Below are 24,692 nucleotides of genomic sequence, written 5' to 3' on the forward strand. Positions count from 1 at the left end.
TCTTTCTCAATACTTCCTCAAATTGTAGTCTGCAATTTCGGTAAAGAAGGTGAATCACTTATAGAATAAATTAGCATTTTTTCCATATTATTTGAAGGTTACTAAGATGATTTTTAACAACAAAGAGTATTGAATCATTTCTGGGAAATAAGTTGAATCTTGAACCTTGTGACAACTAAAGCTGCACAGTGACACATAACCAGTGAAATATGTAAAGGATTATAACATTTGATTGAACAAACAGATGCCTTCTGGCTTTCTCCAAATAGGATCCAGTTTTAATACCATAAGACATAAGACATAGGAGCAGAATTCGACCATTCAGTCCATCAAGTCTGCTCCACCATTCCGTCATGGCTGATTTATTACCACTCTCAACCCATTCTCCTGCCTTCTCCCCATACCCCTTGATGCTCTGACTTGTCAAGAATCTATCAACTTCCACTTTACATATTTTCAACTACTTGGTCTCCACAGCCATCTGTGGCAATGAATTTCACCAATTCACTGTCCTCTCACTAAAGAAATTCCTTCCCATTTTTGTTCTAAAGGAATGTCCCTCTGTTCTGAGGCTATGCTCTGTGGTTCTGGGATCTGGGACATCCACAAAAATAGTGAAAGAGTGGTCACGGCTTAACTTTTCGAAACGCAATAACTCAGAAATTTATTTCCATGAAAGAACCTACAGGAAAGCACAATTATGTCAGGGACTAGTATGAATTTCATCCAAGTGGCTCTCAGATTTCATTACTTCATCATACGTTAGTCAAAGGTGTTTAAGATGATAAAGTCCATACATACTCGAGTGGACAAAAAATGCATTTTCTGTGGTCATTAGACTTTGAAGAAAGAATGCATTGTGTAGTACATTGTGAAAGGTGGTGGAGGTGAAAGAACAAGTGTAGGAAATGAGGTGAGAAGAGAAGAGTAAGGAGAGGTAGAATATTCCAAGCAAATGAGAAGATCAGAGGAGGTGGAGAACTGTGGAGAATATTTGAGAGTTGGAGGAATGGATGGAAAGAGAAAGATGGGTGGTAACATTAATGAAGAAAATGTTGTATTTTTAATGGACACATAGGATACCTGGATCCCTCAGTGGTGACCATTACAGAGCTAACCAAGTAGGCAGTGGCCCACTCCAAACTGCTTTGGTGTTGGAAGATCACAGCACTCACAGGACTTAAGCATGCAGGATAATTCAGCATTAGGGATATCACTGAATGTCAGTTGAAACGTAAAACATGGGAAAGGAAAGCAAAGAGGTCCAGAAAAGAGAATTTAAAGAGCCAGGGAGAAGCTGAAAAGCAAGATCTCCAGGGTAGTATTTTCTGGATTTCTACCTGTGTTATGCACCAGAGAAGGTAGAAATAGGATGATTTAGGAGATTAATGCGAGGCTGAGAAGCTGGTGCAGGGAGCAGGGCTTCAGGTTCTTGGATCATTGGGATTACTTCTGGAGGAGGCATGACCTATTCAAAAGTGGCGGGTTGCAGCTGAACCTGAGGGAGACCAATATTTTCATGGGCAGGTTTGTTAGAGCTGTTGGGGAGGGTTTAAACTAATTTGGCAGGGGGTGGGAGCCAGAGTGAAGGGACTCAAGATAGGACAGATGGTATAAAAGCAAAGATAACATGCAGTCTGACTGTCAGGAAGGGCAGGCAGATGATAGGACAAAATTGCAGCCAGCAGGGTGAGAATCAGTGCATGAGGGATGCAGAATCAAAAAGGGTAGCAAATACAGAAGTCAAAGTGTTATAGCTCAATGCACAAAGTACAAGAGATAAGCTGGCTGATCTTGTTGCACTATTACAGATTGTCAGGTATGATGTTGTGGCCATCACTGAATCATGGCTGACGATTGTTGTAGTTGGGAGCTGAATGTCCAAGGTTACACATTATAAGAAGGTAGGCAGACGGAGTGGTGTGGCTCTGCTGGTAAAGCATGACATCATATCAGTAAAAAGACGTGACATATGATTGGAAAGTGTTGAATCCTTGTCGATTGAGTTAAGAAACTGCAAGGGTAAAAGGACCCTGAATGCAGTTATATAAAGTCCTCCCAACAGTAGCTGGGATGTGGTCTACAGATTAGAATGGGAAACAGAAAAGCTGTGTCAAAAGGACAATGTTATGACAGTCATGGGAGATTTCAACATGCAGATCGATTGGGAAAATTAGGTTGGTAATGGATCTCAAGAGAATGGATTTGTTGAATGCCTATAAGCTGGCTTTTCAGAGCAGCTTGTCATTGAGTCTACTAGATGATCAGCTAAACTGGATTGGTTGTTATGTGGTGAACTGGAGGTGATTAGGGAACAAGGTAAAAGAACTCTTAGGAGGCAGTGATCACAATATGATTGAGATCAACTTAAGATTTGAAAGAGAGAACGTAAAATCTGATGTAGTAGTATTTCAGTGGAGTAAAGGACATTACAATGGCATGAGAGAGGAGTTGGCCACAGTAAGGTGGAAGGCATGATAGCAGAGCGGCAACAGTGTGAGGTTCTGGGGTAAATGAGAAAGTTACAGAATAGATGTATTCCAAAAATGAAGAAATACTCAAATGGCAAAATAGTACAACTGTGGCTGACAAGGGAAGTCAATGTTAATGTAAAAGCAAAAGAGAGGGAATAGAACAAAGCAAAAATGAGTGGGAAGACAGAGGATTGGGAAGTTTTTAAAAACCAACAGAGAGCAACTAAACGAGTCATTAGGAGGGAAAAGATGAAATATAAAAGCAAGCTAGCAAACAATATCAAAGTGGATAGTGAAAGCTTTTTCAAGTATGTTAAAAATAAAGGAGGAGTAATATTGGATATAGGACCTCAAGAAAAGAAGACCGAAGAAATAATAATGGGGACCAAGGAGGTGGCGATGAGCAAAATGAGTATTTTGCATCAGTCTTCACTGCGGAAGACACTAGCAGTATGCCAGATGTTGAAGGGTGTGGGGGAAGAGAAGTGTTGAGAGGAGATTTGATAGAGGTATATAAAATTATGATGGGTATAGATAGAGTGAATGCAAGCAGGCTTTTTCCACTGAGGCTAGGGGAGAAAAGTTACAGAGGACATGGGTTAAGGGTGAAGGGGGGGGGGAGTTTACAGGGAACATTAAGGGGGATTTCTTCTCACAGAGAGTGGTGGGTGTGTAGAATGAGCTGTTAGATGAAGTGGTAAATGTGGGCTCACTTTTTACATTTAAGAGAAACTTGTACAGGTACATGGATGAGAGGTGTATGGAGGGATATGGTCCAGGTGCAGGTCAGTGGGACTAGACAGAAAAATGGTTCGGCACAGCCAAGAAGGGCCAACAGGCCTGTTTCTGTGCTGTAATGTCCTATGGTTCTAATACCAAATACTAGAATATATAAATTTTTAGGTGAGTGAAGGAAAATTTAAAGGAGAATTACAAGGCAAGACATTTTATATAAAGAAGGAATGGATTCCTGGAATGCACTGATAGGGAGGTGGTACTTTCATAGAGTATTTAGATATGTGCATGAATAGGCAGGGATATAGACCATTTGCATTATGCTCAGCAAAGACATTGTGGGCTGACTTCTACAGTTTCACCATACTTCTAGTGAAAAATTTGTTCCATATTTACATTCTAAATACTGTTTCATTCTAAATACCAGGGGCTGTGACCCCTGGTTCCGGCAATCAGCCAACAGAAATATCCTCCCCTATCTAATCTGTCTGATCCTGATGGAATCAAAGTTCAAAATAAATTTATTATCAAAGTGCATATGTGTCACCATATACCACCTTAAAGTTAATTTTCTTGCTGGCATTTACAGTAGAACAAAGTAACAAAATAGAATTAATAAAAGAAAGCTACATACAAAGACTGGCAAACAACCAAAGTGCAAAAGACAATGTGTGAAAATAGAAAAAAAATAAATAGATAAATAAATAATACTGAAAACATGACTAGTTGAGTCCTTGAAAGTGAGTCTATAGGTTATGGAATCATTATCTATGGTCCTCAGACTACAAGGTGGTCTAATGTTTATTTCCCTTTGTTATTTTTGTTCAACCCATTGAGATTGATGGATGTTCCAGCTAAAGCGAATCAAGTGTAATGGGGATCAGAGAGAAGAGCAGAATCAATGTTGAAGATCTTACTAAATGATGAAGCAAGTTTGTAGGGTTATATGGACTATTTTCTTGTTTTTATGTGCTTTTGGTCTAGCAGGTGAAAGAATGACAAATTCAAGTGCCATTTCTAATATGGTACCTGTCATGAGTTTTGCAATCAATGTATGTACAAACACGCTTTCGATGCTGTATTGGAATCAATTGGACAACTAAATCATTCACTCATCTATTTATTTTTGCCCATTAATTTATTGGTGGGAACTACATATGAATGTAATTTGAGGAAACAGCAAATGAACAATGTGTCCTTTATGTCAATGTCCTTTATTAAGTTTAAATTAGCTGCAATTAAAACAGTATTCTATATTTCACAGAATATTTCTAAATCAGTTTTGCTACCAGAATTCTAAATGCTGCAACTTAAATGATTGCTGTCTCTCCCTCATTCCTCTATCTGTCTCCAGCTGCTTAAGCAACATTCGTGGGTTGCCTGTTCCTAAGTGTTCCTATGTGTTCTTCAAAATCAGCTAATGACTAAAGATAATCTTGCCGTGGTAATTATTATTTTGTGGGAGACACTTATTAGGCAATAAAAAAAGGATATGTGAAAACTCATTGTGGGTGCTGTTCTGATTATGCTAGAAAACGGCAGAAAGTGAAAATATTCACAACTTCATTTTCCATACTAATGGCCCAGGATCAAAGGAAAATAATTTAACATTTGTAATGCCTTGGTTCATATTTTTTTTATCGCTATGCTGCTCTATATTTCATTTCGTGCCGCTCTGTGCGAGCTGTTTGTTTTCCTCTTACGTTTGGGATACTGTTGAAGATAAGAGATGGGAGAATTGTCTGCCATCCAGTTAAGATGGTCGGATTAAGGGGAGGGTTCTGTGGTGAGGGACACTAAGGTTGGGCTTGGGGTTTTAGTTAGGGTGAAATGAAAAGAGAAGATGCCAGAGAGAAGAGGTCATAGGATTCGACCCGGAGTGGGGCTGTGATTCGATGAAGCCTGGGGGGGTGATCAGTGGAGGATCAGCGACGGGAAAACCATGAGATCCAACTTGTGCACATTAGATTGTTTCGTTAAAATGTGCTCTTTTCTCTTTACGTTCTTTCTTTACTGACCCATTAGTCAAATTAAGAATTATAGAGCTAAATCTTTTAATTTAATTGTGTCTGTTATTTCGTGACATTCATTTATAACAGGGTAACGAATCACACAGCATCCACACAAACAAGAGTTTTTGGGATGGGCTCGCACCTCAATCTCACACGTTTGGCGGGGCCAGAGGTTGTCTTCCCTGGATTTACGCAGCCGAGGAAACCAGAGTGTTTCACATAAAAAATACTTCTGTAATTACATCACACTTGCATGCTAGATTGATATTTGTCATTAAGTATCAAGCCAGATCAAGACAGACTTAAAAAGCCCTGTCTAAATTAGATGACTGGAGGTACTTGTCTCAGGGTCCATCTTGAAATAAGTGAGAATTTGCTAAGTTCCAGTTTTTTTTGTAATAAAGGGTATAGTGTTGAAAAGGGAGGTGAATAGAAATATACAAAGTGTCTTCAAAACATTAGCTCATTTGCCAGTGTAGTTCTCAGTGTCAGTGTTGACTCAGCCATCCCAGCCTGGTGGTATAAAAAGTACAAATCTTCAAAGAAGGGGCCCTTCTCTGTGCATTGATGTGAATATGCTCCAAGAGAAAAAAAGACACTCTTTCATTACTTTATGTAGCTACCAAGTGTTGTTTGTACATAAAAGACCTATATTTATCTGCATGATAGGAGATTTATAACAAAAATAAATGAAAGGGAGAACGTCATTATTGTCAATCCTCTGAGATTATGCCCATGTGTCAGTAGTGAGCTCAGAAACACAATAATGGTAAAATTAACTGAAATGTTAGCACTCTAGTCTTCGGTTCTTCAGTATCAGTGGCTTTACTGCTGTTTTTAGCTTTTCAAGTTGCTGATATATATTGTTTTATCACTAATCCTCTAGTCTATGTAAGGGAATTACTTGTAAAGGCATTAGGTTTCAAGGATCTGTGGAAATACACCCAATGTTTCTTACAATATAATGATACATTCATTTCAGAGCCTTTGCATTTAATACTCTTTTAATAAAAGATACAATAAAGGCAGGAACATAATAGCGATAATCAAAGTCAGAAGGTAGAATAAGAATGCTTTGACTTGGTTTCAATTGAGCCCATGAGGAGCTACCTACCTGCTCTACTCTCTCATGTTCATGCATTAAAATTGGTCTCTGAATATCCTGGCCATCCAGATCACTGCAAATGCAAACCAACTTTTCTGCTCATATGTAGATTCTTTATGGAATTGTCAGCTTTAGAGTATCATCAATGTGTGGAAAATGGTTCTGTTGTAAAAACTGCTGCCAACCCCAGCCATGGTTGAATGGTAATGTTTCATGATCAGAAGTGTAACATGTGTCTGGAGAGTACATCATTTTGAATCATCACAGATGATTATTAGCATGGTCTCCGAGAAAAGGTAGAGTACCATAATACCTCACAAAAAAAAAAGGATTTTGATGAATTTTAGTTGAATGCAGACCTACGGAGTTAATTATGAGATTGGCCTCAACTGTGCTAATTAGTGCTGTCAGAAGATGACAATGTTTAGTCATCAGCTGAAAACCAAAACTAATCAGTAATACAAAGTATATTACATTTACATAGTGAATTTAATGTAGAAAAGCATTTCAAGGCACATAACTGCAGCATGATCCTAAAATATAATGAAAAATGAAGATTTAATGGAGGAAAGAAAAGCAATTTTAATGTAAATTTTCAATTCCTTGATGAAATAATGTTTGACATATCCAACAAGATCTGGACAACATCGAAGTTCAACTTAATAATAATAGATAAACCCAACTAAAGGGCCAGATAAGGATTAACTCCAACAAGCGGTACTACAATCTTGTCCCTTTGATAGTCCTCCAGTAAGGAGTCATCATGGACTTGATAGGACCAACCAAATACTTGCTATGGTTACTGGACTGCGATCACTCGAGTCAAGCATGATGTCCTCTTAAGTGGTTGTCTATTCTGGGTTGTTAGAGTTGATTCCCTTTATGGAGAATGTAGGTATGTGATTTTGTTTAATATGAGGAGGGTGATGCATGGGCAGCTACCACATTGTCCTTGATAGATCAGGATCAGGGTGCAGAGGCATAGAATGCAAGGTGACCCAGGACCTTCACTGCTGTAGGCTTCCTCTGGCTTCACTGCCATTGTGATGTCTCATTAACTTCTGCTAGTTCCACTTTTAAGGTCCTGGTTGGATTGCTCTTTGTCTGGAACCTTACTAGAAGCTAAGCACCAGATAGCTAAACTCCAGATGATATCACTCTCTTCAACATGACAAGGTGACAATCCTCAATGAAGGCCACGGTTACTAGTTCATGACAATAGCCTGCTGACTCAGCAATGAATTTCTAAAACTCTCATCTCCCCCAGACCCCTCAATCATTTGCAATGTCAGAACTGTGATGACCAACTGCCCACTTGCCACAATTTCCTCAAGAAGCTCAGTGCTATCTAAAACTGCTTAAATAACATTTATTCACCATCTTCAATGTCTGTAGCTTCTATCACCAGATCATGGTGCTGGATATTCAGAATTTCAGGTATTGCAGATCTACCCCATCAGTGAGCTGCTCACTTGTGGAGGAGCTGGACTTGGTGTGGACCATATTACTGCCTGCTGCAGGAAGGCATTGGAGTCTTGAAGGCAAGGGTGAGCTAACAGAAAGTGAATATCTCGGACATTTCACTTGCAATCTCAAGACCCTGTTGAACGTTGATAATGTAAATCTGTTTAACGGCAAGACAGACTGCAGGGGAACAGCATTGCCTTTGTTGTAGCAAGGACTAGGCCTCAAACCATGGCTATGCTCACCACAACAGTCCAGGAGAAGAGATGCCAAAGGCTACGTATATAATTATACATGACCTGCGCTGTGTCTGAATGTTGGTACTATGCTTTGCATCTTGGCCACAGAGGAATGCCGTTTCATTTGGCGGTATTCAAGCATGGTTGAATGACAATTGAACTTGAAGTATCACGTGCACAGCAGCAAGTTGCTAAGGCTTCTTTGATAACACTTCAGAGATGAACTTCACAAATCATTGCAACACTATGACATTATTTTTGCCCCAAAACAACTCCATCATGAACCGGACCTATGTTCTTCCTCCCACGTTACTGCTGGTCAAAATTCTGATCATCTCACCGTCACAGCCCTCCTGAGAGGGTTGCATGAGCATCTCCTTCATGCAGACTGCAGCAATTTTAAAGTCTCACAAGAACTCACTGGCTGGAGAATCAGGCATTGTTCTCGTTCAAGTAAAGGAGACTGAGAACAGACTGCAAAATTATTACCTGTTAAGGTTAGAATAGATGTAGAGTCATAAAGCACTGTAGCAGAGGAACAGGCCCTTTGGCCTATCCAGTCCATACCAAACTGTTATTATGCCTAAAGCCATCAACCCACACCTGGACCATAGTCTCCATACCCCTTCCATCCATGTACACAACAATCCAAGCTTCTCTTCAATGTTGCAATTAAATTCACCACCTTCACTAGCAGCTCATTCTACATCTGCATCTGCCTCTGAGTGAATATGTTCCTCGTCAGGTTTCCTTTAAATATTTCACTTTTCCCCCTAAACCTATGACCTCTAGCTCTAGTCTCACCCAATTTCAGGTGTAAAAGACTACATGTATTTACCCTATGTAGACACCCCTCATAATTTGCATATCTCTATACAATTTCCCCTCATTCTCCTACACTCCAAGGAGTAAGTACAACCCTCTCAACCTTTCTTTATAACTTCATCAAGTCCTGGCAGCATCCTTGTAAATTTTGTCTTCACACTTTCAAGCTTATTGGTATATATACCTCCTGTAGGTAGGTGAACAGAACTGCACACAATACTCCAAACTCAATATTGTCTTATGCAACTTCAACATAATATCCTAATTCCTCCATTCAATGCTCAGATTTAAGAAGCCCAATGTGTCAAAAGCTTCCTTTATCATTCTATAGACATGCCACCATTTTCAAGGAATTGTGGATCTGTATTCCCAGATCCCTTCATTCTACTGCACAACCTCAGTGCCCTATCATTCACTGTGTAAGTCCTACCCTGGTTCATCCTGTCAAAGTTCAATACCTCAGATTTGTATGCGTTAAATTCCATTTGCTATTTTCAGTTCATTTTCCCAGCTGCAAGATCAGATTGCAAGCTTTGATAGACGTCCTCAGTGTTCATAAACACCCAATCATGTGTTGTCCACAAATTTGCTAATCTAGTTTGCTACGTTATCATCCAAATCGGATGATAAGCTACAACAAATCCAGCACTGATCCCTGCGGCACACCACTAGTCAGAGAGGCAACCATCTCTATCTTCTCCCGGTAAGCCAACATTGAATTTAATCATTTATTTCATCTTGAGTGCCAATCGACAGAACTTTCTGGACCAGCCTTCCATGGGACCTTGTCAAACCACCATTCCTTCATCAACCTTCCTCATAGCCTCCTCACATTCCGAGAGGCTTCTTTGAACAATGGAACAGTTGCTTAGCCCCAGTCCTCCTGCACCTAAGTGTTCTCTTACATTTCTTATCCTTGTTAAGCACCACATTTCATCCTAACTGCCCACACCTAATATGTGCCACCTTCTTCTTAACCAAGACCTCAATATCCATCAAAAACTAAGGTTCCTTAAACCTGTTAGCCCTGCCTTTCATTATAACAGGAATATATCAATTCTATACTCTCCCTATTTCACTTTTGAAGTCCTCCATTTACCAAGTATCAGTTGCTGGATAACAACCTATCCCAAAGCACACCTGCCAGATTACACTGAACACACTTGACAAGCTCAAGCTCATCCAGTCTTTTTGCAGTACAGGAGTCCCAGTTGATAGGCAGAAAGTTAAAATCATCTATTATCACAACCTGATTTTCCTTGTATGCTATATCTTTACAAATTTGCTCCTCACTATTGAGTGGGCTATGATATAAACCCATTAACATGGTCAGACTTTCTTTCTCAATTCCACCCATATAGCCTAACTAGGCAAACACTTCAGTATGTTCTGTCTGAATGCTGCCATGATATTTTCCCTGACTAATAATGCCACCAGCCCTGTATAATACCTCTGCTTCTATAATGTCTAAAACAGGCATGGGCAAACTACGGCCCGTGGGCCATATGCGGCCCGTTAAGCTTTTTAATCCGGCCCGCAGAACTTGATGAAATTATATTAATAAACCTTGTTAACGTTTTCTCCCCGCAATTCTGGCGTTTTCCCAATAGATGATGCACTCTATATACATTGACCTTTGTTGAGGTGCAGCGTATTACTCCACATTTGCGCTTTACTCTTTGTTCGGCTCGACCTATTTGTGTGAACAGGCGCTCAGCGTCATGAACATCAACAAAGCCAGCCACAGATCCAAGTTAACTGACCAACACCTCAGATCCATCCTGAGAATCGCCACAACAAAACTAAATCCAGACTTTGATGCGCTGGCTAAAAAGGGAGATAATTTCACTGTTCCCACTGAAATTAAAAATAAGTTTCTTCGTTGTGTTATGTAAAAAATGCATTTGAAAATATTTTTTTCAATAAGCCTTACATGTTACATGTCGTTTCTGTTAAGTGATGGATATGAGTAGTGCGCAGGTGCACGTACGTTCTCAAAATAAAAAATGCGCTCCAGATCAAATAACGCGCTCCGCATACTGGCGCGCTGTCACTGCTCTGTCTTTGTGCTGGTCGTTGTTGAGTTTTGGCACAGGGGACAATTGAATAAGAAGGAGCAGGACAAGTAGACCTGCATCTCCTACCGTTTTTGAAATAAAGACAGTCAGGAGGAGAGTGATGATGATAATATCTTGAAGGATAACAGAATTTTCAGTGCTTTAAAATAATAACTGTTACTATTAAAAAAAGCTGTATTTTATTCATTTAATGTTCAGTGTTTTAAAAGTCATTTCAATAAATAGCTAAATACCATGGGACTTCAAAGACAGATGTTTCGTTGTAATGCATTTGTTCATTTTCAATTGAGATTAAAGCACATGTTTTCTACATAGCCCATGATATTTTATTTTCTCTTATGAGGTGTATTACCAAAACACTCCATCCATCTGCTCCTGGTCTGGCCCCCCTGTCAAATTTTAGAACCCTTTTTGGCCCACAAGTCAAAAAGTTTGCCCACCCCTGGTCTAAAACAACAGGAGCATTGAACTGCCAGTCCTGCCCTTCACTCAACCAAGTCTCACTAATACCTACATCATCATAATAGCATGTGCACATTCATGCTCCAAGTTCATCTGCCTTACCTACAATATCCCTAGCATTGAAACATATCCATTCAGAACATTAGCCTTTTCAGAACATTTAGAACATCAGCCTTTTGGTTTCTTTCTTTGCATGTAGGCTTAATACTTATTTTCCCCACAACCACTCCACTTGCAGACCTGACACTCAGGTTCCTACCCCTCTGCAGCTCTCGGTTAAACATCTCCCCGTCCCCAGCCCCCACCATCCAGAACAGCATGAGTAAATATTTTCACAAAGATATTGTTCCCCCTCTAGTTCAGGAGCAAACTGTGCTGTTTGTACAGGTCCCCCCTTCCCTGGAAGGAAGCACAATGATTCAAAAATCTGGAGCCCACCCTCCTCCACCATCTCCTTCAACATATGTTAAACTACATTTTTTCCCCCACTTATGGCTTCACAAGCACTCGAACACCCAGAACCCTCACTTTGCAGGGCTTCATCATCCTTCCTGACTATGTCATTGGTACTGATGGATACCATGGCCTCAGAGTCCCTTAAGTTTTAATCCAAGACATCTCTAATCCTGTCACCTGGCAGACAACATTTGGGAATCCTCTGGGAATCTCATTATCATCCACAGAACCTCTTGTCTGTTCCCACAAACCAGTAAATCCCCTATCACTACTGCTCACCTCGTCTCCTTCCTTCCCTTCTGAGCCACCAAGCCAGATTCAGTGCCCGAAGCACCCACCCTCCCCCACTCCCAAAATAATATACAAAACAATATGCCTATTGTTGAGGGAAAGAGCCACAGGTGTGTCCTGAAATGACTGCCTATTTCCTTTCTCTATCCTCACAGTCACCCAGTCACTATCACCCTGCAACCCTCCCTTTAACTCTTGTCAACCAACCCCTCTGCTTCCCAAATGATTCATAAGTCATCCAGCTCCAGCCCCTGAAAATGGTCTGTTGCATTTCTCACTGGTGTAGTCATCAGGGACACTGGAAGTCTTCTTGACTTCCTACATCACACAAGAGGAGCCCTGGCTTCCATTCCCACTGTTCTAACTATGCTATAATAAATAAGGAAAGTGAAACTTACCAGAAACTCACCTTAGTTTCCACCTGTTCTCACAAAAAAAAACCCTTGATCCAAATCTTCAGCTCCCCGCTCTTCTTTTGGATTGGCCCTTGCCAATTGCCTAATTTCCCAATAAATTTACAACTAACTCTACACGTTTGTGCCTCTTTTAGGCTCCTACTACCTGAAAATGAACAGAAAGTCCCAGCTTATTAAATCTTCCACTCCAAGTAATGGCTTCTGCTATCTGAAACTGAACATAGAAAAGCTCTTCACATTAGTTGATGGTTCAAAAACTTGAGCACACTGATTTAAGGTTTTGGCCAAGATGCAATAAGTGAACAAACTTATGCAGTAAATGGAATGTGCTCTCTACAGAGATGCTGTAAGCAAAATAGAAAACAGCACGTGAGATTACCCAACATAGTTAGTGTGTTTTTCTAATGAATAGCGCACAATTTTAAAAACAGAACCCACATGCCTCAAGGAGCTTATTGACAAGATTGCAGATCTATTTTTAAGTACTAGCAGGAATTTCAACTAGAGTTTTTCTTTAATGTCAAGAGTTTGTGAAACAGCATGGCATTGCAAATGTGGGTGTTTGACAAAGCTGTTCTTGAAACATTGTTTTAAAATCTAGTAATCTTTGTAAAACAAAGATGGGAAGATACTTTATGTTGCTTTAATATCCAAACAAAATGGTATATACAATCATCTGCTCCAGGGAATCCTGACATTCCTTCAAGATTGTGGTAATTCTCTGCCCACAATTGGATGGGATATTAGTTATCAGTACATCAGTACACATACTACATCAGTTACATGTAGTTCTCCCACTACATACAGCAACATCCCACCATTACTTCCTATACACTTATTGGCCACTTTATTAGGTACCTAATAGGGTGGCTATTGAGTGTATGTCCGTAGTCTTCTGATGCTGTAGCCCATCCAAGTTTCAATATGTTGTACATTCAGAGATGCTCTTCTGCACACTGTTTTAACGTTTGTTTATTTGAGTCACATTTACTGTCACCTTCTTGTCATCTTGAATCAGTCCAGCTATTCTCCTGTGACCTCTCTCATTAACAAGGTGTTTTCGTCGACGGAACTGCTGCTCACTGGACGACTTGTTTTTGTTTTTGAACCATTCTTTGTAAACTCTAGAAACTACTGGACACGAAAATCCCAAGAGATCAGCAGTTTCTGGGATACTCAAACCACCCCATCTGGCATTGACAATCATTCCATGGTCACAGTCACTTTGATCACAGTTCTTCCCCATTCTGATGTTTGGTCTGAACAACAATTGAACCTGTTGACCGTGTCTGCTTTCTTTTATGCATTGGGTTGTTGCCACATGATTGGCTGATTAGGTATTTGCATTAATGAGCAGGTGTACAGGTTTACTTAATAAAGTGGGCCACAGAGTGTATTTGCCCAGACAACAGAAGAGTTCACCATGGGAAAATTGTAGCCTATGACAAATCAACGTCAGGAAGCAATAATAACCGTGGTATCAGACAAATTCAGAAGCACAGAAGTTTCTGTTGAAATATATAAAACAATAAAGGCATAGATTCTATCTGTTGAGGGAGCATTTAGGTAAAGCTCCATAAAAGAAAGAGCAGCACAAGCAAATGCCCAGAGATGAAAAAATATTTGGACCACAGCTCATCTACCCATGGTTTGCAAATAGATTTCATCCAGTATCCAAGTTACAGGAAGGATATTAATAAGGTTGAAAGAGTGCAGAGAAGGTTTACAAGGATGTTGCCAGGACTTGAGAAACTGAGTTACAGAGAAAGATTGAATAGTTTAGGACTTCATTCCCTGGAGCGTAGAAGAATGTGGGGAGATTTGATAGAGGTATATAAAATTATGATGGATATAGATAGAGTGAATGCAAGCAGCCTTTTTCCACTGATAGCTAGGGGAGAAAGAAACCAGAGGACATGGGTTAAGGGTGAATGGGGAAAAGTTTAAAGGGAACATTAGGGGAGGCTTCTTCACACAGAGAGTGGTGGGAGTGTGGAATGAGCTGCCAGATGAGGTGGTAAATATGGGCTCACTTTTAACATTTAAGAGAAACTTGGACAGGTACAAGGATGAGAGGTGTATGGAGGGATATGGTCCAGGTGCAGGTCAGTGGGACTAGGCAGAAAAATGGTTCAGCACAGCCAAGAAGGGCCAAAAGGCCTGTTTCTATGCCATAATGTTCTATGGTTCTGTGGTATGTTCTATCTGTATACATAGGGGAAGGCCTCATTCCTGGAAGTATCTAGAATGCATAACTTAAAGGATCTTGGCTGGAAATTTCCTTTTTAGAATGGAGTTTCAGTATGGTGCGATTTCTTTCTGCACCTCTGAATTTGCATTTACCACAACATATTCACCGACTGATGGCCATCAAGCTGCCTGCTGAAATACTGCCACCAGCAGGGAGCACGTAGCACAAAGAGAAAAATCTTTGTGCTATGTTAGAATCATGCTTCAAACCTGAAGGGACAGGAGTGATCTTAAAGGATTAAGGTACCCTGAAAATTGTGTCTATGTAGGACCTGTACCAGAAAGAGAGAAGACCCTTCCTTCTGACAGTAGGTTGTAGGGTCTTTACACCTTTACCAAAGCAACACAGGGAAACAGTAGCAATTGGGAGGAGTGAGTGGGAAATCTGCCAGAGACTTTAACAGCTGTCTATAGTGGCATAAAGTAACTGGGGAGGAGCAATCAGCCTCAGTACAGGCGGGCAAGGGATATTGTAGTTAAGACAGAGAGGAGGTACTCACTCCTTACCACATTCCCACCTGAACTCAGAGTGCATGGTGGAAAACTGGACCTTTTGGCAGCATTGTTGCCACAACTACGAATAAGGTGGGAGATACTCTCCTGATGTACATTCATGTAGTTCCAGCTCCTCTTAGTGGTTGCTTTTCAGCTTGTGGCTATTCTGCAGTTTCTTCATGGGAAAAGCTCTTTGTGGGCCAGTGCTTTTTTGCAAAGGCAACAGATAGGATAGGAACTATACAGAAAACTCTCTTCTGGTCACCAGTGTAGAATATCTCTGGTTGATACTTTCTGAATTACTTCCTCCAAACCTTGATGATAACTCTTGAAAAATTCTATTGCTTTCTGCACTTCTAGCATGTATACAGGTCTCCTGATTCTGGTCCACCTGAGGTTTTTCTATGGACGAACATTGATAATAATTTAGGAGCCACCCTTCATCCAGGTTTTCAAGGACAGTCGTCTCCCAATCACCCTTCATCCAAATGTGCTCCCATTTCCCATGGCACTAATGACTGCTTCTTTTCACAAGCTTCTTAAAAGTCACTTATGCCACCTCAGGGAAATCTCAACATATGAAGATTTGTTGTGGCTTTTGACATTAATACTGTATGATTGAGTTTGGATGCAGACATTTCTTAAGCAAGTCGAGTTACTCATGTTACCTTCCAGGCTCCTCCAACAAAAGTATATGGACATGATTTTTAGGAAATTACTTTAGTTGGATTAAAACCATCCAGCTTTTATAGGTTCTGCACTTCTTTCCGTACGGAAAAAAAACAGGCATTCAACAAATTTCCAGTGTAAAACTATTGTTGTGACAAAAAAAAACTCAGTACCTAGACAAAGCCATGGACTTTCAATCATTAATCATTCATTAATGATTCATCAATCATTACAGGTATAAAATTAGAGAAACATATTAGCAATTTTAATAATCTAGCACATTTTAACTCATCTAACAATGTTAAACAATCAAATAGTACATTATCCACACAACCATTGAAGTTTAAAGGGAGCCCAGTTAACAGAGCCAGGTGAGTTTAAAAAGTGGAGGAAACTGGATCCCAATGATTCAAAGGGCGGAAAGGTGTACAGGAACTGTGGTCCTGATGAGTGGAAAGGGGTGCAGGAATCACCTTTCGGTGAGCCAGGTTCCAAACCGTCAGGTTTTCTAAGTTGTCAGATAACCAATTATCAGCTTTACTTATTGAGAAGCATATTAAAAGCATTGCCAATACAGTTGAAGCTTGGGCCTTCTATTTCAGTCTCAGCTCTCTAGCTAGCCAAATTATTTCATACCTAAATCAGCTTATGCCTTGATTTAAGTATCCTGTAAGAAAGGTTTTTTTTCTCCCCAATATTGATATGACTTACTTTTCATGTCAATATACTTATTGTTTATGTTGTAACTCCCAAAGTTGTTGGATTGTAATTAAAAACCAACAGGGTCATCCCTCTGTCAGGGAAGAAAACCTATCACATAGTTCTAGGTTGGTGCACTAATTACTCGGTGTTTGTTCTTGCTGCCCTAAGGGAAATCCTGGGATGGGCAAGAAATGCTGATTTGCTGTGTTGCTAATATCCCAAGACAAGTAAAAAAAATTGTCATCATATTTTAGGCTTAACTTGTTGACTCAGTGGCTGATGAACTCACTTCACGTGACATCAAGCAGCTTTGTGGTTTGCTGATCACAGGCCATCTCATTTACATCTACCGATCATCTTGTTTTCTGCCTTTTATCAAAAGTATAATGTTCCGACTAGACATTTTGATTAGCAATGCTTTTAGGCAAGAGGCATTAGCTCATTACAGTACGTTAATTTTTCACAGAATCACAGAAATATACCTCTTTTGAATTATTCTCACTGCAATCTGTAGCATGTGATTTCCCTTTAAGCAATGTACTTTTAAATCAATTTAATGAACTACAGATTTACAATCTGCAGAATGCATTTTCAAGTAGTTTTCATCTCACGCTCATTATATTTATTGCTTATTTATTTATTATTATCATTATTCTTTCTTTCTGTATTTGCAGTTTATTGACTTCTACACATTGGTTGTATGTACAGTTGGTGTGGTCTTTCACTAATTCTGTTATGGTTGTTGGATTTATTGAGTATGCCCACAAGAAAATGAATCTCAGGGTTGCATATAGTGACATAGATGTACTTTGACAATAAATTTACTTCGAACTTTAAATGATTGCGCTAGCAAAGGGGGCAAACCAGCCTGGAATGTCTGCATCTGCTCAATGTAAGACCTATTCCGGCTAATCACAGTACATCCTTCTTCCCACTGTCCCACCAATTCTTTCTTCTTGGATATTTATCCATCACCCCTTTGAATGCTACCTTCTCCTCAACTACTACTTCAATGCTGCATTTTAGACAATACAAGCTTTATTAATCATTAACTGAAAGCTTTATTAATCATTAAGCTTTATTAATCATATACCACAGAATTATATTAGATTCATCATTCTTTTTTCGAAACTTGAAAATAACATTCATTGCAAAGTACTTTTCAGAAGTTCCCTCTACCATTTTAATTTTCTTCATTATAGTGTTATGACATGCATATATTAGCTATGGTATATCAGTTTTCACTTCCATTAAGCACATTATTTATTTATTGAGTAAACTTGCAATGTCATTTTTGCCTTAACTGTTCCCTTCTTTTCTCTACTAACTTATAGATTCTTTATCAAGATACAATATTTTGGAGACAGAGCAGCCTCTTGGTCTTTACTCAATTGCTATTCTTCTTAGCAGAGCTACAAAATTTGTGATTCTAGTATGGACTGTTTCAGAGGAAGACTACTTCTGTCCTTTCCTAGCTTCAAAAAAGACACTAACTGGGGGAAACAGGCTAAAGCATTCTGGATAATTCTTTTCTTTCACATACAGAGACAGCTGTCATACCTAAACCTCAATGTGGCTGAGAGCAACAACAAACACAGCTTTTTACATTCCTCCTATCTTTAACATAGCAAAAATGTCCTAAAGTGCATCACAAGAACATTACCAATTAAATATAACTTCTGCCAAGCCACAAGAGATGTTATTAGGACCAGTCACTTGATTGAAGGGGTACAGTTTGAGACTCATAAAGGACAGAGAAGTGGAGAAGTTTAGAGTTTCCTGGTTACTGAAGGCAGGGCCACCATAAGTGGAGCAATTAATCTCAGTGTTATGCAAGCATCTAAAATTGGAGGAATGCCAGTATCCTAGAGGGGGAGATTAGAAAGCTAAGGAGGAAAGAGATCATATAAAGGTTTAAAAAACAAAAATGAAATTTTAATTTCAAGATGTTGCTTAACAGCAGATCGATAAGTCAGTGGGTTTAAGGATGATGGATGAACTGGGTGCATTAGGACACAATGATTTGAATGACCTGAAGTTTCCAGAGAAGGAAATAAGGTGTGCCCAGCAGGAATGGATTGAAATAGACAAGCTAATGTGTAAGAGAGGCATGAATGAGGTTTTGAACGGCATTTGAGACAGAACCAAAGTCAGATGACGCTGTGAAGATGGAGAAAGGTGATCTTAGAGTTGACAGGGATGTGAGATCCTCACCTCCAATGATGACTGAAAATGAGAAAGTTTTAACATTGTGGCTTAGATTCAGAAGGCAGCCAAGGAAAGGGATAGAAGTAGAAATTAGTTAATGGTTGGGGGTGGAAGATGATGGGATTTGTCTTCCCATCCCAGAAAATTGAAACTATAGAAACTGGAACTAAAATGAAAACAGAATTTGCTGAAAATGCTCAGGAAGTCAAACAGCATCTAGGGAGAGAGTATCAAGTCAACATTTCAGGTCGATAATCCTTCACTAGAATTGCCTGGAGGAAAAGTGCCAGTGAAGTAAACAGTAATAAAAAAAAACAAAAGGGATGGAGCTGCAAGATGGAAGAGTGGATCCTGAGGAACATCCATGGACAACAGTTCAGATAAAGAGTCAGCACCATGAAATTAATATTATTTTTCTCTCCATAGAGGCTGCCTAACTTACAGAGATTTTTCTTGCACATGATGTCAATAAATGTCAGTATTAATTCAAATGTTAGTATTAATTCAAATACAATTTCTGCTCATTCATACCTGGATTTGGACATTTAATCTGGCAAGTTGGATAGGATAAAGATCTCAAGAGTGATGATGGCAAAAACAGAACGGAAGCAACTTAAATCAATTGATAGAAGGATTAGAGGGGAGATACATTGGTGGGGTCTGGGTCTCGCTGCCTGACAGGGCAGTAGAGGCAAAAAACCATTGTCATATTTGAACAGTACTTTCTACTTATTGAGTCTAGACCACAAATCAATGCCAGAGGCAGAATCAGACCAGGTAGCCCTTTTTCAGCTGACCAAATTATCTCCCACATCATCAAACTTGCTATGATTCTGTAATTAGCAGATACATTTGTGTCATGCCTTGGAATATAATTGCCAAAGAGCAATGAGAAATAGGTGGAAGTGTAAGGGTGCATCCCGGAGCAGCATAGCAAGAGATAATAATCCTAGTCATCCTGAAATAGAACCAGATGATCCAGTGGACGTTGGGAGAGGGGAAGACAGACGAAGTGACAGGACGAAACGACGCAAACAGAGCATCAAAGACAAAGATAGACAGAAGAGTATGTCACAACATTGGATATCATTGATGGCTTTGATCAGAGTTCTTTATGTATAATGGTATGGACAGATACCCAATACCAGGAAGTGAACCAATAAATTGGATGTAAAAGTTGCTCAAAAAGAGGCTACACAATTTCAAGAATTGTATAGAGAGGAAGTATGTAAGTAGAAGGGTTAAACTTTGCTTTCTGAGAAGAGTAATCATGATGAAGAAAGGGATGGAGTGATGAATAATAAAAATTAATATCTGGCCCAGGAAGAGAAGCTGGTGAACAGTTGTTGAATGGGACTATAACGTGTTGAAATGTTGAAGTGTAACAAGCCTCCACACCACTGAGCACATCTTCACTAAGCATTGCATCAAGAAGGCGGCATCCCTCATTGACGTCTCTTACCACCTGCAACATGCCTTTTGGAGATACAGGTGGCTGAAGACCCATAAATTATGTTTTAGGAACAGCATTTTTCCCTCTGCCATCAGATTTCTGAATAGTAAGTGAACATTACCTCATAGTTTGTCTTTTGTTCTTGGATTCTTTGAGTATGCCTGCAAGAAAATGAATCACATGCCTGTATGTGGTGACGTTTTTGTACTTTGACAATAAATTTACTTTGAACTTTTAACTCTTATTTATTTTTATATTGTAACTTATAGTAATTTCTTAAAGTCTTGCATTGTATTGCTGCCATAAAACAACAAATTTCACGACATATGGCAGTGATAATAAACCCGATTCTGAAACTGATTCTGAATGGCATTTGGAAAAGCAATAAAATACAAGTCATGATCCAGCTGTATAATGCTCTGGTCTGACTCCACCTTAAGTGTTTCATTCCAGTTCTGGTTGTCAGGCAACAAGATAAACATTCAGGTGCTTCAGGTACTGCAGAGACAATGGAATGAGGTTGATCCCTAGAGCCAAGGGGCAGAGGCAAGAAGAAAGATTCAGGAAACTGAACATTGTCATAAGAAGGGCTATATCCATTCAACCACTTGTTAAGCACCTCTCGCAGTTCTCATCTCCATTGAAGTTAAGGGAAATGATTATTAGTGGGAATGTAAAGCAGGTGTCTGAACCAAGATCTAACTTACCTCACTGCTGACAGTCAAAATGAGTCCCCTAATGCCCCAGTCATTCATCTTGAAAAAGGACACACTCAATTTGTGATTTTCTCGAGTTGCTTGAGATTGTAAACAATTGGGAAGAAAATGATTTGCTGCACTATTTTAAGTAAATAATTGGAATAAGAAGTCATAAGCTCATATTAATAACAGGTAAGTTTAGTGCTAATTTCAGGTCTAACTAAAATAGCACCAAGATGCAATGTAAAATAAAAGTAGAAAATACTAGAAACACTTAGGCTGATTGGCAGCATCTGTCAGGGTGAAAGAGTTAATATTTGAAATTAATGCTCTTTCATCAAAAGTCTGATCAACCCATCTTTTACATCCTCAGTCAGAAATATTAGCTCTGCTCTGCACAAATGCTGTCTCTTCTATTTAATAGTTCCACCAGTTTCTGTCTCCATTTCAAGGCAGACTTCTTCATGTATAGATTGATCAAATTTAAAGACGATGAAGACACTATTGGCGGAACAGTTAAGAAATTATTACATGGTGGATTGTTCTGGGTGGATGAAACTAAGAATGATTAAATGGCCTTTCTCATTTCTAAGTACCTTCTGATCCTGTAACAACTTGTCAAAGCTTATGAAGTCAGCTATTATGCATAGATTTATGGCACAACATTGTACCAACAGCTATAACAAACATTCATTCAATAAACTACACTCTTGCACAATTTCATATTCTATTTTCAGCTTAACTTCATGTTCATTTTCACTCTCTCTTGCTTCATGTGTAATACCATTGCCAACAAAACTTGTAGCTATCAAACAGAGGGAATTAGAAATAGCTAAGTTATATGGTTAATATATTTGACAACATCGACTTTGACAGTAATATTTTGTTTAAAAGTATTATCAGTTAATTGCGAAAAAGCAGTACTTCAATAAACTGTAATCATAGAGACGGGGAGGCTTTAGGTATAACTTTTGTGTTCGGCTTTTAGGATTCTTTAAGTCTCAGCAAATTCTATTCGCAAGTGTGTGTTGCTCACAATTAATATCCTAAGCCTTTCTGCCTCATTTAATATGGAGAGCCCTGACGTCTTTATGAGAAAATATGGATTACTTATTAATTCTTCTTGCGTGCTGTGGTTCACGTTGTGCTGATTCTTTTACTGCCCAATGAAAAGAGTAAAAGATAGTTAATGATTTTTTTTTCTGAAGAACAGGTCCTTTGACTTTGTTCCTCCTAACATGTTCCATGGAAACATGATAAAGTTAGCATGATCATAATGTATTGTTTGTCATTTGGTAATTTATAGTATCTTCTGCTACAGCTCTTCCATTACTTATTTATGCAGTAAGAACAAAATGGTTGGTGGGGGCGGATGTGGGGTCTGTGTTCACTGTGCTCCATACAACAGGCAGCTCTGAAGGATTCAGTTTCCCCTTTAAAAGCATGGTTTTTATTTAGGTCAATAATTAGTGCTATAATAATTGCTACTAAAATTTTTAAACTGGCAACCTGCACATTGAACATATTTTTAGAACATGGTAGAGAGAAAAATAAACAGACTAGAGATGTGAAATGCCTTTTGAACAAGAGGATGGCAGGGATTTGTCATTTGCAGGGTTGTAGATAGAGACAGTATCCCTCATCACATTTAAACAGTAATAGGATGTGTACTTGATGGGACCCGACTTACAGGGCTGGAAGGTGGGATAAGGCTGGATAGCTCTTTCTCAAGTGGCATGCACAATTGAACACATAGCCTCCAAATGAATAATCTTTTTTCTGTGATTCTATAATCAGCTGATATGTGGAAACTAATATCATGCTTTGGGATGGTATTGCCTAGGGGTGATGAGAAATAGATGACGATGTGTTTCAGAGGAGGGATGTCATTTTTCGTTATCCTGTGATGGAAAACATAAAAACACTTTTGCAAAGGCTAAAGTGACCAGATCAGAGCAGTTTCTTTCAGTTCTGGAAGCAGGATAGGACTGTGTGGATCTTTTGCAGGATGGACCCAATCAAGAATGAACTCATATTGTTACAGAAAAATATATTTTGAACATTTTGTTTAATTTCATTTCCAAATGAACAGAAACAAAAGAAATTAACAGCTGCTCATTGAAAATGTTCCTCCTTAACTTGGTCTCTTTTAGATTAGGCTAATCGCAAAGAAATAAATTCAATTGCTCTTGGCAGAATCCAAGTGCCCTGAATGTAAAGGTCAACTTCATTAACAATCTGCTAAAATTATCTCAATTTGTAAACAAAAGGTTCAAATGCTGGAATTCCTAGAATGTTAAAAAAGAATGCACTTGACTGGCAAGTTATTTACAAGATAATCTATAAAGAATATTTAACCACTTTTATGATTGTGTTCAATAATTTGTTGCAACATTGTTAGTTTATGATCAAATTGGCTTGCTTGGTGCTCTAAAAATACTATTCAGTAATGACAAAATCAATATTCAGTATCAACAGCCTGTTTACATGGATACATTTGGTTATGAAACATCTGGGACCACTTTTAAACTAAAATTTTGACTTAAAATATATCACTATGTCCCTGATAATTTGAAACATGGAAATGTTGTAATCTTTGTCACAATAATTAGTAGCTTTCTTCTGCCAGGTGTTTCCTTACTAGTATTGCTGGTACTAGTACTTGTATTCTTGACTCTGCATTTAACACTGGTCTGAGTGTACATATGTCCAATTGTTATTGGCTATTATGAATAAAAAATAATTAGTCTTAACAATGACATTGTTCTTCATTAAACCTGGTGTGTTGTGTAGCAATGGGATGAAGTTAGTGCAACTGATGAGCACCAGTAGGTAGGTTTGTCCATATAATTGCTTGTACTGAGTTTCTAGCACCTCAGCTAGCTTTACTTATTCATTCAGGGTTGGTGCAAAGAGCAAGTCCATTTATACAGCTGTGATTTTTGCTTTGTTTTTATTTTCCATGTGCTGCCTGCCACATCAAAGGCACGCAAAGACAAGTTCCTAGCCAAGAAGTCTAAATATTCACAACCCTTTGAGTAAAAAGATTCCTCCTCATTTCATTCCAAAAGAGCCACATGGATATTCTGAGCAACACACACAAAATGCTGGTGGAACGCAGCAGGCCAGGCAGCATCTATAGGGTGAAGCACTGTCCTGACGAAGGGTCTCGGCCCGAAACGTCGACAGCACTTCTTCCTATAGATGCTGCTTGGCCTGCTGTGTTCCACCAGCATTTTGTGTGTGTTGCTTGAATTTCCAGCATCTGCAGATTTCCTCATGTTTGTATATTCTGAGAATATGTTCCTCTCTGCCCTCCATTCCTACTCACCCTCTACAACTTGCACATGTATTTAATCTCTAGTCAGAAAAATTATTCACTCAATGCCTAATATATTTATCACTCACGGTCAAGAAATAAACAGGAGTAACATTCATTATATCAATTCAGGCACTTTACACTTAACTGCTATCAGGATAAAACAGAATTCACATTCCCTCTCGTTCAATATATTCTTCAAAGAGACTTTCTCCGCTCCTGTGACAACTCAGGGAGAAGGCTCTGGAAAAACAGAAAATCTGCAGCTGCTGGAATCTGAAATAAAAACAGAAATGCTAGAAAAGCTCAAGTGGTCAAAAGCATTTATAGAACAAGAAACC

This window comes from Hypanus sabinus, chromosome 11, assembly GCF_030144855.1.
Source record: "Hypanus sabinus isolate sHypSab1 chromosome 11, sHypSab1.hap1, whole genome shotgun sequence".
NCBI classification, from domain to species: domain Eukaryota; kingdom Metazoa; phylum Chordata; class Chondrichthyes; order Myliobatiformes; family Dasyatidae; genus Hypanus; species Hypanus sabinus.